The sequence below is a fragment of the Dufourea novaeangliae genome, unplaced genomic scaffold (genome assembly GCF_001272555.1).
Source record: "Dufourea novaeangliae isolate 0120121106 unplaced genomic scaffold, ASM127255v1 scaffold488, whole genome shotgun sequence".
NCBI lineage: Eukaryota > Metazoa > Arthropoda > Insecta > Hymenoptera > Halictidae > Dufourea > Dufourea novaeangliae.
In genome coordinates, this window is record NW_015374361.1 from 221,510 (window position 1) to 234,875 (window position 13,366).

The window sequence follows — 13,366 nt, forward strand, 5'->3', positions numbered from 1 at the left end:
TTTAACAGTTTTCAAGGTCACCTCCATTTTTCTAAATAGTACGCTTGTTACTACTATTTTTTAAATAGTACGTTGTTAATAGTATGCTTGTTCATCCTTTGACGATTTCGACGACCTATAGTACAAGGTCATTGGATATTACGTAACAAAATAAAATAGGACGATTCATGTGTTATAAGAGGTCCTCAAAATGGTGTCCGTTTGCATGGACGCAACCCCTGCAATTCTCGAGTTACTGAAGTCTCTTATGACGTAAAAATCGCTGTTTTTCACCTTTTTCTGTTAACGTCGAATAACTTAAACATCCGCTATTCCACCAGGTATAAAATGGTACAGCATGCCGTTTAAACAAAACAGAGATGACCTTGAAATTTTCGAAAATTCTCCAACCACAAATAAAAGTATTACTCTGACATGTTATGGCCACCTCGATACCGTATACCTTCTGTAAATAAAGTTTTTCTTCGCATCTCTAAAAATAACGGAGACATTCCAGGTGGGCGAAGTTACTGGTCCACCTTGTATATTTTTGTCGCAAGTGCAGCGGTATATTTTCATTATTGTAGGGATTCTTTGGGGGTACTCGATGAGAAACGGAACGTTCTACTTCACACGATTACTGTAATTGACAGGAAAAAACAGACAAAATGACGAATAAAAAAAAAAGAAAGATTTGTCTTGCATTTGACACTCAACTATCAGAGGAGACTTTGACGTTGAAACCTGAGGAATTTAGAAAACAACAATAACAAAATGTGAATTCCAACGTTCCGACCAATAGACGCAAATATCCTCTATTTCTGATAAATATACACTTGCTTACGAAATTAAATGAAAAGCGCATAGTTTTCTTAGCAAATCGATTTCCCTTGTCGTTCTGTGCAAAAATGTGTTAAGGTAACGTGATCGAAAAATTCGTAGTTGATGAGATATTCCGAAGTAACGCCTTTATTCAAGAAAAGTGCCCAAACGCTCCATGTTTGTGTTATGTAATACATGTAGTATACTCATGGCAAGTTAATTTTGTAGAAGACTTAAAAGAACAAATAAGTGTACAGTGCACAACAGTAACGAAAGATCACCTTAACTTGGTCATGAGAATAATGGAGAAGAGTTATACCGAGTTTTTAGAATGTAACAGAAAAGCGTTTGATCATCTCCTTCAACCATTTAGGCTCAAGGTGAAGATCTGATCTATCATTACCCCTGTTACTTGCGAAAGTGCTCACTATAACTGATTAATCACTATAATGATACAGTCTGTTTATTGTCTGCTGTCGTCAAATCGTAACTAAATAAATAATGAAGAAAAATTTGTCTATAAAATTTCAAAGATTTTAGTGTTTCTGTTATAAAAATCCTCTGAGCTATTTAGAAAGTGCTCCTTAAAAATCGCTGATCCTAAAAGGGTTAACAAAGATATATATTCAAAATACACTGTCTGGTATAAATATAAAATCACCATAAAATTTGCAATCACTATATATTGTGGTTAAACTGAAAACGAATCACGTGTTTTCTAAGGAATATAATCTATCCTTTTCTGGAGAAACATTATCTTTGATATGTATTTATTAAATTTTCATTATAGCCTCAGATTAAAAAGTTGTAAAAAACGACCTTTACTATTTTCTTCGCGATTCTGACCAGTTGCAATTTTTTCAATTTTTTTTTGACACATCATTTAGTAAACTAATGTCCCTAACTTCACAAAAGAACTCAAATCATTTAGACCAATTTTAAAAAAGTTGTTCCGTTTTAAAGGGCGTACGAATACTTTTATCCGGTACTGTATATAGGACATATGTTTACATGACATTTTTTACTTATATCGGTTTGTAGACTTACCCCCTGAAGTATTGACATGCATTTATGAATCACCCTGTAGAGTATATTCGTCAGAGTCGCGTAAAATTTATTCAACCGTCAGGCTAGAATGAGCGCTCAGGAATCAGTGGTCGGAAAAACATATCGTAAACTGACGGAGCCAGAGTGCATAATCGCGGGCGTTATTGTAATACAACGAGCGGTATTGTTGCGTTAGGATGGATCTACATTATGTATCGCGGGCGACCATTCGTCCGTCCGTCGATCGTACCGCGAAAAATATTCTGCAATATGTTTTCTCCATGAAGATACACGGTATGTTCAAAAAGTTTCAAGACTGGTGTAATAAAAAATTGAATTCTGTTGATTAAGGAATTTTTAGTGTTCAGTTTTCTACATACATCCCTCCTCTAGCTACACACTCAGTACAACGTTTATAGAGTGCTTTGAAAGCCTTGGAGAATTCCTCTTGTGTTACCCTGTTTAATTGCTCGGTTACTGCCTGTTTTATTAAATTCTCCTCTTCATAATAGGTCCCTTTCATTGGCAATTTGATTTTCGGGAATAAAAAAAAGTCGGTAGGTGATAAATCTGGCGAACACTGTGGATGGTTAATAACAGTTACGCTTTCTTTTGCCCGAAATTCTGTGACGATGATTGACGAATGTGCGGGTGCGTTGTCGTGGAGCAGAAACCATTCACCCGATCGGTAAAGTTCGGGCCTCACACGTCGAATTCTAATATTTAATTCGTTAGCTATTATTTTTATCGTCAAACAACGGTTTCTAGATAACAGGAGACGAACACATTCAACATTCGTCTCGGTGCAACTTGTCGAAGGTAGTCCTTTTTTGTCATCTTCAAGTGACTGACGACCTTTAAATCGTTGGAACCACTGAAAAACGAAGCATGACTCAGACAATCATGTCCGTATGCTTTTTGCATCATTCTGTAAGTTTCAATCGCAGTTATTCCACTTTTAAAGCAAAATTTAATTGCGGCCCGTTGCTCCATGGTTGTAATCGTGAGAACGTATAAAATCAAGTAACTTTTAACAGCGTAGTACTAATGAACAAATGAACATCGGGAAACAGGAAAATTATAGAGCACTAAGGAAGGTCTAAATTATTTAGTATCATCTCGATTTCAGAGATGAAGCTAATAGTATATCTGTAAGAAAATCAGTCTGAGAACTTTTTGAATATACCGTGTTTATCCAATACTTTTACTGTTCGTCGCCACCAATCTCGTCTAGCGGTGTGCCTTTGAAAATTATTCCGGGTCGATTCACATTATTCGATGGGCAACCGACCGTCAAAGGCCCCGTAGAAACATTTCTCCATAAGTTTTTCATGGATCTGTTTACCTTGTTCTGTTAACGCCTCATTAACAAACACATTTTACCCCTTACGACCAAACACTTTATTAGAGTTTCAAAGCTTTCTGCGTCTACGTGGCAATTCTAACGCAATCATTTGAAACATATAAATATTTTACATTTTCTTTTTTCATTCATTGTTTACAGTCGATATCGACAAGTGAAATAAATGGAATTTTCTTTTCGGTTTTTCTGTTTTGTATACGAACAATTTTTCTTGTTCTGTCTTATGCTACAATTTGCGCTTCAAACCGATCATGTATCCCCCCTCCCCCCTGTCGCGGGAAAAGTAAACAAAATTTTCAATTTTCATTTCATTGAGTGGAATATTTCTTAATACGTAAATCTGCCATTCAGAAAAATGTCATAAGTTGAAGTAAAATACTTCCAACAAGACTACACTAGTATCACCTTCTTTAATATGTACATATACGAAACGCTATGGAATGAATGAGTTTCTTTTTGTTCTCCTGAAATGTTACATGTTTTCGACTTGAGACAATTCTCTTGCATCGCACACTGGTCCAGAATCAACATTCAGCAGTTGAAATGGTCAAAAACAAATTCCTTTCATCGTCCAAAAAAAATCAAATCACCTTTTTTTATTATTAACCATATTGACCATTCATGACCATTTCATCCATGCATTATTATTCTCCTCGGATCCTTTTATATCATCAGTTTTAGTATAAAATTAAAAAAAATCCCCTAAAAATCCAGACTCTCATGAAGTGCTGAGAACAAACTGTCTGTGAATATTGATGTCATTGAAGAGGATTCCTAAAATTAATACAAATGTTCATTCACCTACTAACATCTGAATCAAAATTTTTGATTCTGAACTGTGCGTTGTGATGCGATTTTGGTACATATTCTACGTGAGCGTAAAAATTTTCTATCCAGGTAGACCATTTCGCGAGTCTGCCTTTAATCGTTACAACGATCGTCTTATCGTTTGAAAAAATCGTTTGAAAAGAACACAGACTCACCCAGTCACGAGGCACAGCGGGATCCGAGGTTATGTTGTTTCTGCAAGAAAAAAGAAACAGACACGTTAGCAACATGATATTGGTGATATACGACAAATGGGACAAATTTCAAAAGCAATAATCGAAGCGCACGACGTCATCGACATCACTGCGACGAGAGAAAAACGTTCATGTATTTTAACGCCGATTTTGAAATGGTAATATCCGTTCCGTTCTGATCCGTTGAATAATCGATCCTGAGATCGATTCGTATGAATTTCTTGGTTTAGTAACACGTGTCCCACGCCGGAGAATGCATTTTACGAATACACTGGGTGTCTCCGAAATAGTGCATAATGAGAATTTTTGTATCGTTCAAGTGACAATTGCATGAAAAAGTTACTTGATTTCAATTTGTTCATCCTAACACTCTTTTTTAATACACTTCTACATTTTCCTTAGTTTCACGATAATTTTTGAGATCGTTGCGAAAGAAATTTTCGAGTCACAGTATAATCTGTATAAATCCATGGGATATGTTGGATAATATTGAAGGGTTACATACCTTGGAGTTGTTTAGAGGGAAAATTAAAAAATTTGTTTGTATACACACAATTATTGTTTATTAGAAATTCAATATATAAATCTTATTATGTTACTTTCTTAGTAATTTTTGAAAAATTGAGCTATATATTTATTAACAGAAGAAAATGGCTTCCATTTAATTATAAGTCATTTTATCAAAACACCATTTGCGGTACCATATATATGTATCTCTGTGGGCTTGTTTTAATTTCATATCGAAGCAGACAAAAAGAACTAGGAGTTGTCGAAGCCGATTTTGGAAGTATCAATATTTCACACAGACGGCTGTTTGAATTTAAACTTGTAGTTTCCGACATAAATTTTCAATTTCTTTTGTTAGAAGAAAAAAGAAAAAATACACGAATGAAAAATTCGCTTCGTCAAGTGTTAACTTTTAGTCTTCAGAATATTACCATAAAGTTTCATCGTAATTGGTTCAGCAATCTTTTAAATATTCCTTGTACCGATTTGGAAAACTGCATTTCAAGTAAAACGCTTTTAAATGGCAGCCATTTTCTTCTGTTGAAACAATATAGAATAAAATGTATATGTTGAATTTTGAATAAACAATAATTCTGCATATACAACAAAATTTTTTTATTTTCCCTCTTACTTAGCAGCTCAAAGGTATGTAACCCCTTAAATTATACAATAATGTAAAATTAAACGCTTTGAGAAAAGAATCATGATATACCTTCTGACAGCTAACGTGAAATTATGAATTTATAGTGCATATATCGTTAGAACAACGAAGGTAATGAAGATTACATAAAGGATTAAATAAATTGTTTTGCGTAAGAATTTTGTCTCATATATGTATATAGTTTTAACCAAATAAATACTAAGAATTTTACAATCAGCCTAGTGTGTGAGCAAAAACGAACAAAATATACATAAGAGAACAGCGGACGTATAAATGGACGGTTCTTTGCACGCGTTAATGGATCACTTTCGTGTAGATTACTTTGATCTCGAGTCTCCGGCGAAAAGTCAACATCGATGACGAATAGTAGACTGTCGTTGATGGATAATGATGAATTTGAACTCGGCCATTTGTTGTAGCTGCCCTGGCACGAAAAAGGCCTTGTCACGCTTTATCGGTTTTTTGTTTTTAAAGATACCAACTAACCGTTTTTAAACTTCCGACAAAAATGAAATATTGAAATTTTACAAATTATCCGTCCAAAGATCAACAAATAACTGTGGAACGAATCTAAAAATACTAGTTGTTTCCATTTTTGCATTAATTTCACTGTATTTTTTCTATTATACACAGTAAAATAAGAAGGTTAACCCTCGTACATTATTCAATAACTTATTACCATTACGACAAGGTAATGTATTTATCTGTAATATACAGAGTGTTTCGTAATATGTGGGCTCCACTTTAAGAGCCGATACATCGTACTTGACCGTGATCTTTTATTAAGTCTCAATGACTAACTGAGGCAGTATAACTGATTCATCAAAACAAATCTCAACTAGTTGTCGAACTCCTTGAAATTTGTAGAAGACTGAAAAACAGATGAAACAACAAATACTCTCTTTTGTTTCTGTTCCCGGCACACTTTTGCACCCCAATAATTCGTAATGATAAATCGCCAAAAAGTGGTAATGGACTTCGACGAAACTTTTCAACGGCTCAGTAATACTCAGTATTAACCCACAAGAATAAAGAAAAATACTAAACCACCCCAAGAAAAGATATACAACTCCTTGTAAATCAAACAAAAGTCTACAAATACTTTAGTAGCCAATTTGTAGTGCCAACTGATTGTGAGTCACTAATAATCCACATTGGGAGGTTAATGCGACCACAATAAAAAAAAAGTGTCTTGTTATCAGCTACAACACAGCGTCAAAAAAAATGCATTGACCTTGAAGAAGGTCAAGGTTACCTTGATATCTCAGAAAATATAAGATATACAAAAAAATCAAATTGCATCCATCTGATTGTTCCTTCAAAAGCAAGATAATTCATTTTAAACGTTTCTTGATACAACTAACAGATAACGAGTTGTTTCAGATAATAATTCTTATTGATTCACCACCTTGTATTGGATTTGGTTGCTTATTTCTAAACGTTTCATCGAACTACCGGCTGCGGACACGTTCGTTCCCGTGTAATTGATAGCGAACGTACGGAAACAATTATCGTGCCCGCATCAAATTGACCGGCATACACTGTTCCCGCATAAGAGACAGACGGAAGAGACCAAGATGCCGGAGCCCTACACAGTGTCGAGAACACCATTTATGACCCAACACGTGAACGTATACAGGGTGTCCCTGAATAATTGGGAAACATTTTAGAGGGTGGAGGAGCTATGCCACAAAATAACGTGTAAGATATTAAGGGGTTACATATCTTTGAGCTGTTGAATAAGAGGGAGATTAAACAATTTTTTTGTATATGCAGAATTATTGTTTATTAAAAATTCAATACATGCAACTTATTATATGCTATTTCCTTGGTCATTTCTGAAAAATTGAGCTATATATCTACTAACAGAAGAAAATGGCTGCCATTTAAAAGCGTTTTACATACTTGAAATGCAGTTTTCAATACCGGTACCAGAAATATTTTAGACTACTGAACCAATTTGGATCAAACTTTATGGTAGTGTTCTTAAGACTAAAATTTAGCACTTGTCGAAGCGAATTCTTCATTCGTGCATTTGTTCTTTCTTTAATAGCAAAAGAAGTTGAACATTTATATCAGAAACTACAAGTTCAAGTTCAAACAGCCGCCATTTTGTAAAATATTGATATTTTCAAAATCTGTTGATAGATATATAACTCCGTATTTCAGAAATTACTAAGGAAGTAACATATAATAAGATGTATATGTTGAATTTTTAATAAACAATAATTCTGCATATACGAACAAATTTATCATTTTCCCTCTTATTTAACAGCTCAGAGGTATGTAACCCCTTAAGGATCTTATGAGAAATAGTGTACATCATAGTGCAGGTAGTAATTTTGCCACATAGTTAACTCAGAACCTTACTTTATAAGGGATAATAACTAAATAAACATCAAGAGATGCTAGAAGTAATTAATAACTCATTTTTCAACATTTTGTAGCATAGCTCCCTCTTGCAGTGGACTCCTAAATTACAAAAGTTTACATAAACATGTCTCTTTCACAAGTGATGATCAAGATGATCTCGCGTCTGAACACAAGCCTGCAAACGTCGTATCAATGACTGATCTTTCTCTCTATATCGTTCATTTGCTGCAGCAATCAGTGCAGAATTGGGTCTGAAAATACTGATTGCCAAGAGACAGGGGAAAGGAGCCACTTACAATTACAATATATTTCTTTTAAAAATAGTAATGGATTGTAAATTTTAATTGCACATATGACTATGGAACTTTTATTTTATTTTCAAGCTACCATCAGCTCATTACCGTTGTTAACATATTCATTAACATATACATAGCGTATTTTAATCATCATTGGCTTCAGAATTCCACGCTCTATCACTGTGCTAAACATGATTAAAAAGTCAGCGTTATACCTGAGAACCTTTCCTTATCAGTGCCTAGGAGCCTTCGAACACTCATCGAGAATTTACTGTAACTTGAAAACAAAGTCAAATAGGACATTATAGTTATATAAACTTTTTTTTATTGCTTTTATGCGCTGATGCCACCCCTAAAATATTTCTCACTTATTCTGGGACATTGTATATACGGAGTAGTACGTTTCTTCCATGCGGCACAGCTAGCCGACCGGAAATCGTCCAAAGAAATCGTATTTCCGATATCGCGGACGGAAGACAAATAGAGTGGAAGAGGGGAAAGGGGAACGCTTTGAGAATGGTGAGCTTATCGTTCGGTTCACCGTTTGGCTCGCCTCGTGCAACCGAAAAACTGTACATACATATATTCCAGGGCATCTAACACTGATCGAGAACGATAGGACGGGGTGAACGCCATTGGATGAAACAGAAACATCGGCTGATTCTGTGAGCAATGTCCTTCCTGTGATTAACGTTGATTGTATCTGGCCTTTCAGGCGATATTTGCGTGCTGATCGTTGATCATTGAACGTTCTGAATTATTAAACGTCTTTAACCTCTTCAGGGACGAATTTATTAAGGCCAGACGAAAATCATTTCTTCCTTATGTTTCAGCTATATTTAGTTGAAGTATATTTACAAATATTAATGCCATCAATTGGTAGGATATCTTTCTTTTTTTTTTTCTTTTGTGGAGAAATTTCCTAGTGAGTATTTAGTCGCAATAGGGTTCATCTTTTGGAAATATGCTCGAATGAAAGAAAGTCTAAACGTACAGATGTGTGCCAGTATCCCTCAAGAGGTTAAAGCAAAGTAGGTAAGTATGTTCTACGAGCCATTTACAAAAAAACAGAACGATCTTCAATCCATCATACTGACACCATTGTCGAAGAAAAAATACGGATTTAACCTGTTCTTAAAAGCAAATTCTGCTTTGTATACCGTGTAGATATTACACAATATGGTAATGAGGTGAATAAAATTGGCTACTATTTTTGCTTTGCTTTCTCTAGTCGCGAAATATAAATTCAGTGACCCAGTAACTTATAACCCATTCATTTATGTATCACATTCAATAAAATTTAGGTTCCTATCTTCTGTACGTAAAGAAGATCTCCACTGATTTTTATAAAGTTCATTTAATATGATTCTGTTTGTAAAACCCAGGATTCTAAATTGTTTATGCAGTTAATGTGGAACGAAATTCTATATTCGTTTCGTTTGTACAATAAATTGTAGTATAATTAAAAACTGGACGCACTAGTACCACCTGTGGCCACTGTTCTTACACAGAATTTATCGGTTGTTCTACACTTTATTAGAAAAACAGAAAAAAACATACAAACAATGATCTGAATTTTTTGGTTATTAAATCTCATTACGTTCATGCATACATAACGGAACTTATTCTGCACTCTGGTAGAAATTATATTTTTTAGAACTACTAAATGTTTGGCTGATTGCATCTAAAAACTAATCAGTAACCATTCGTCTTCACTTATTCGTTACATATTAATTACTGATGATTTCATTTGAATTATACAACGTTTACAAAACGTATAATTCTACAGTATCAATAATATATAACGGCAAAACCTATGTGCATACCGAAGTAAGGAAATAGATAACAAAATTCGCAGAACGTATAACATTACCCTTTGGTTTCTAAGAGATACTTTACTTTCAAAGTCCACACATTCAATGCTTACACCGATCATATCAATACCAGCAGGGAACTCCATTCAGCGATCTTGCAATTCCTTCCGACATCACATTTGAATTCCTTCATCTAAACGTAAGTCGTGAAATTCAACAGAATCGAGTCTATAATATACTTGGATATCGTTGAACTGACATAGTGAATTAAATTTTGATTGGTACACATTTATTAAAAACCAAAAAATACTGGAAGGAGTATGATATAATATTGCGAATATAAATCACATACATGTGGGAACAGAAATTATCGAATGAAGCTTGAGCTGTGGTATTTGGCAGTGTTTTAAATGCAGGATATGTTATGTCAGAAATTCTGGAAGTAAGATTCGAGACTTTCAAATTAAATTTTCATGATACCTTTCATCGATCTGCTTATAATTAGTAGAATACATCAGTAATATTGTACAAGATCACGAATTCTGAAAGAACGGTAGTTATAATGGTGGAAAGTTAATACATTCCAACACACGTAACTCCAAAAAGCAACACTGAAAGCAATGAAGACTTTCAAATTAAATTTGCATGATATTTTTCATCGAGCTGTTTATAATTAGTAGAGTAACGTGATAATATTCTGAAAGGTCACAAAATCTGGAAAGAACTTACAACAATAAAGGGTAACACATTTTAACTCGCTCACTGTCTTTAGCCACTATACAGGACATCAACATTAGTAACCCATTGATAAATTTAATGACCCGCATAGTAGACAAAGACAGTGAGCGGGTTAACACGTACAATTAAAAAGAAGAGATAACACTGACGTCACTGGAGGCTTCGAGTAACATTTCTACGTTTCATGTGTCGATAGTTGTACTCATAACTTGTATCGAAAAAATGTATCGATACCTACTTGTATCGAAGAAAAATGAATACAAAGTTCTTTTCTATTAATACAATATATTTTCACCAAAGTTCAACGGAAATTAGTTCGAATAATACATAGTGAAAAGCAGCAATATCTAAAGGCGTCATCCTGAGCTTTAAACAATCAATGAGGTTAAATAATTATTTCCAAATGTGAATTCATTCGGGAAGAAGTATTATTTCGTTAGGAAAATTGGAATTTCCACGTTTAAATGATTAAAAATGACGGAGTACTTTCTTGATCTATTTTTCATTACTCAAAACTCAATCTAGATAATCAATTTGCCCATTTCTGATTATAACAAAGATATATTTTACCAGTGAACATTTATTAACAAAGTAATATAACTGGACGACAATCACATTCGCATTCATTCGCTTTCATATCGATTACTCGCTGCATTCGATACCAGTCCTTTTTTTGCAATAGCGAGTATATATCGCAACCGAAAGTATCGATATTAAAAATATATACTCGGTATGTAAACAAAAGTATCGATTATTTACTTGTATTTACATAGATCGGACCGTCCCCAAATATGCTTATAATTCGCAGAAGACGTTCGTGAATTGGCCAAACAATTCAGACACATCCGTCGAAATTTTCCATGAACCTGGGTTTTCCGGTTCGCAGAGCACCTGATACATTTATGTACTTATACATATGTATACATACTATCATGGGGGTATAAATAGGTTCCTATGACGCAAAGCTGTGGAACCGAGACACAAGAGGTCTACCCTCGACGAAAACAATACGAGAGCCGAGATATACGGGGACACGCCTTACACGTGTAGCTTTCTGTTTAATACCCCTGTGATGCGCGCGCTAATGAAGTTAAAGCGTGCCACAAAAAATTAATATCAATTTATAGAATACATCGTTCTCTTTTATCGAAGACACTGACTAAACATTACGTCTACGGACGACCTTCGATGTCGATATCGGATAAAATTTCTTATCCACAGGGATGACACGAAACGGATAAAAGAAAAAACCGTGATCAGCTTAGATTGTTTTACTGCTACTTGTTCGGTGGAAAATGGTTTTTATATGCATCAGCACAAACGTCATAAATAGAACTAAGCAGTTGCTTCTGAACCGTTTACTCGAGGGTATTGCAGCTGATGTACACCATGTTGATCATCTTAAATAATGTAATGATAATTAATAAAAGTGGGAGGGAGGCTATTTTTATTTAAGCACAGAATTTTTATCAATTTAATTACATCGTTTTATAGAGCATAAAAAACCATTCAATTTGTATTGTAACCGTTTTTTTTATATCTACGATAGTTTTAAAGATATACAGGGAAATATGGAAACACCTGTCTACCTTCAAGGGATGTTTTCACCCTGAAGACGTGAAATTGAGCCAAAAACAAAAATTGCGCTATACTTCTCTTGAGGTCCCCTACAAACCTGCAAAGTTTAAAAAAAATCGGAATGTTCGGGTTACCGAACTTCCCTTGTAAGCTGATCACTAGGCTGCGGATTTTATACATTTATAGCCAAGAGGGCTTTGTGTAATACAATAGAGAAACTTTTGTCAGGTACAATGTGTTTTCTACTTCATTCTGAATACAATAAGATATTTATGAGAAGAAAGAAATTCCTATCTTTGCTGTTGTTTTCAAAAATTACTTTAAAAAATGTCATTTTGCATAAAAATCCGCAGTCTACTGATCACATTTCTAAGGCCACTCTGCAAATATTACACCAATTTTTTGTAATAAGTCTTTTTATTTATCACCCTGTACACGCCCTTCCGAGTGGAAAGGGTTAAGCACCATGTCTCACGTGATATTCCAACGGGACCGGAGTCGATGAAATTGGTCCCGGCCTCGATAACGAAGCCATTTTGGGTACCACGAAGTGGCAGAGAAGCGACAGGAGAAAATTCCACTTCCGGCTACGCCGCCGGGACAGATCGACGTCGGTTACCATCCGCCGTTAGAGGAAGTACGGGCCTCGAGGAAAAGAAACCAGCGACCCACCCAGGGCCGTGGCTACGGCCAATGGAAAAATATCAATTTCCCGGCTCGTGTCGCCTAGTCCCTCTCGCAACGTTTGCATTTCCAATTTCCTGCGCTCTTTCCTTCGTCCCCCAGCCCCCTCCACTGTCACCTAGGCATCGTGTCGTGCACTGTAGATCCGCGCGCGATCGACGCTCGCGACGAGAAAGCGATTCCATGACCTATCGCAGGATTAAATATAAACTCGTTCCGTGGCTTGTATCTTTCGATCGACTGACTACTGTGGGAAAGGCTCGGTTTCTTATCGTCTGTCGATTTCTTAATTTCCGTTTAATACTACAACTGCCAAATTCGTCAAAATGAGGGATTGCAGATTTCCTGGTTAGCGTTTACTGAATTTAAAATATTTCTTTCGGTAGAATTTGTTGGCTTCTAATGTACAGTACAGTTTGTGTTACTTACAATTCCTTTTTGGGGGTTTTTCAATTCCTAGTGCAATTTGTTATAACTAATTT

The 13,366-nt window shown here is 35.2% G+C and overlaps 1 long non-coding RNA gene across 1 annotated transcript in view; it reads right to left on the minus strand.

The window, feature by feature from the left end:
- The window catches only part of LOC107192993, a 134,784-nt gene that overhangs the window by 59,848 nt on the left and 61,570 nt on the right, over positions 1 to 13,366 (minus strand). Inside the window, exon 3 of the long non-coding RNA XR_001516319.1 lies at positions 4,195 to 4,234. This is a non-coding gene — a long non-coding RNA (uncharacterized LOC107192993). The remainder of the gene's footprint in view (positions 1 to 4,194; positions 4,235 to 13,366) is intronic.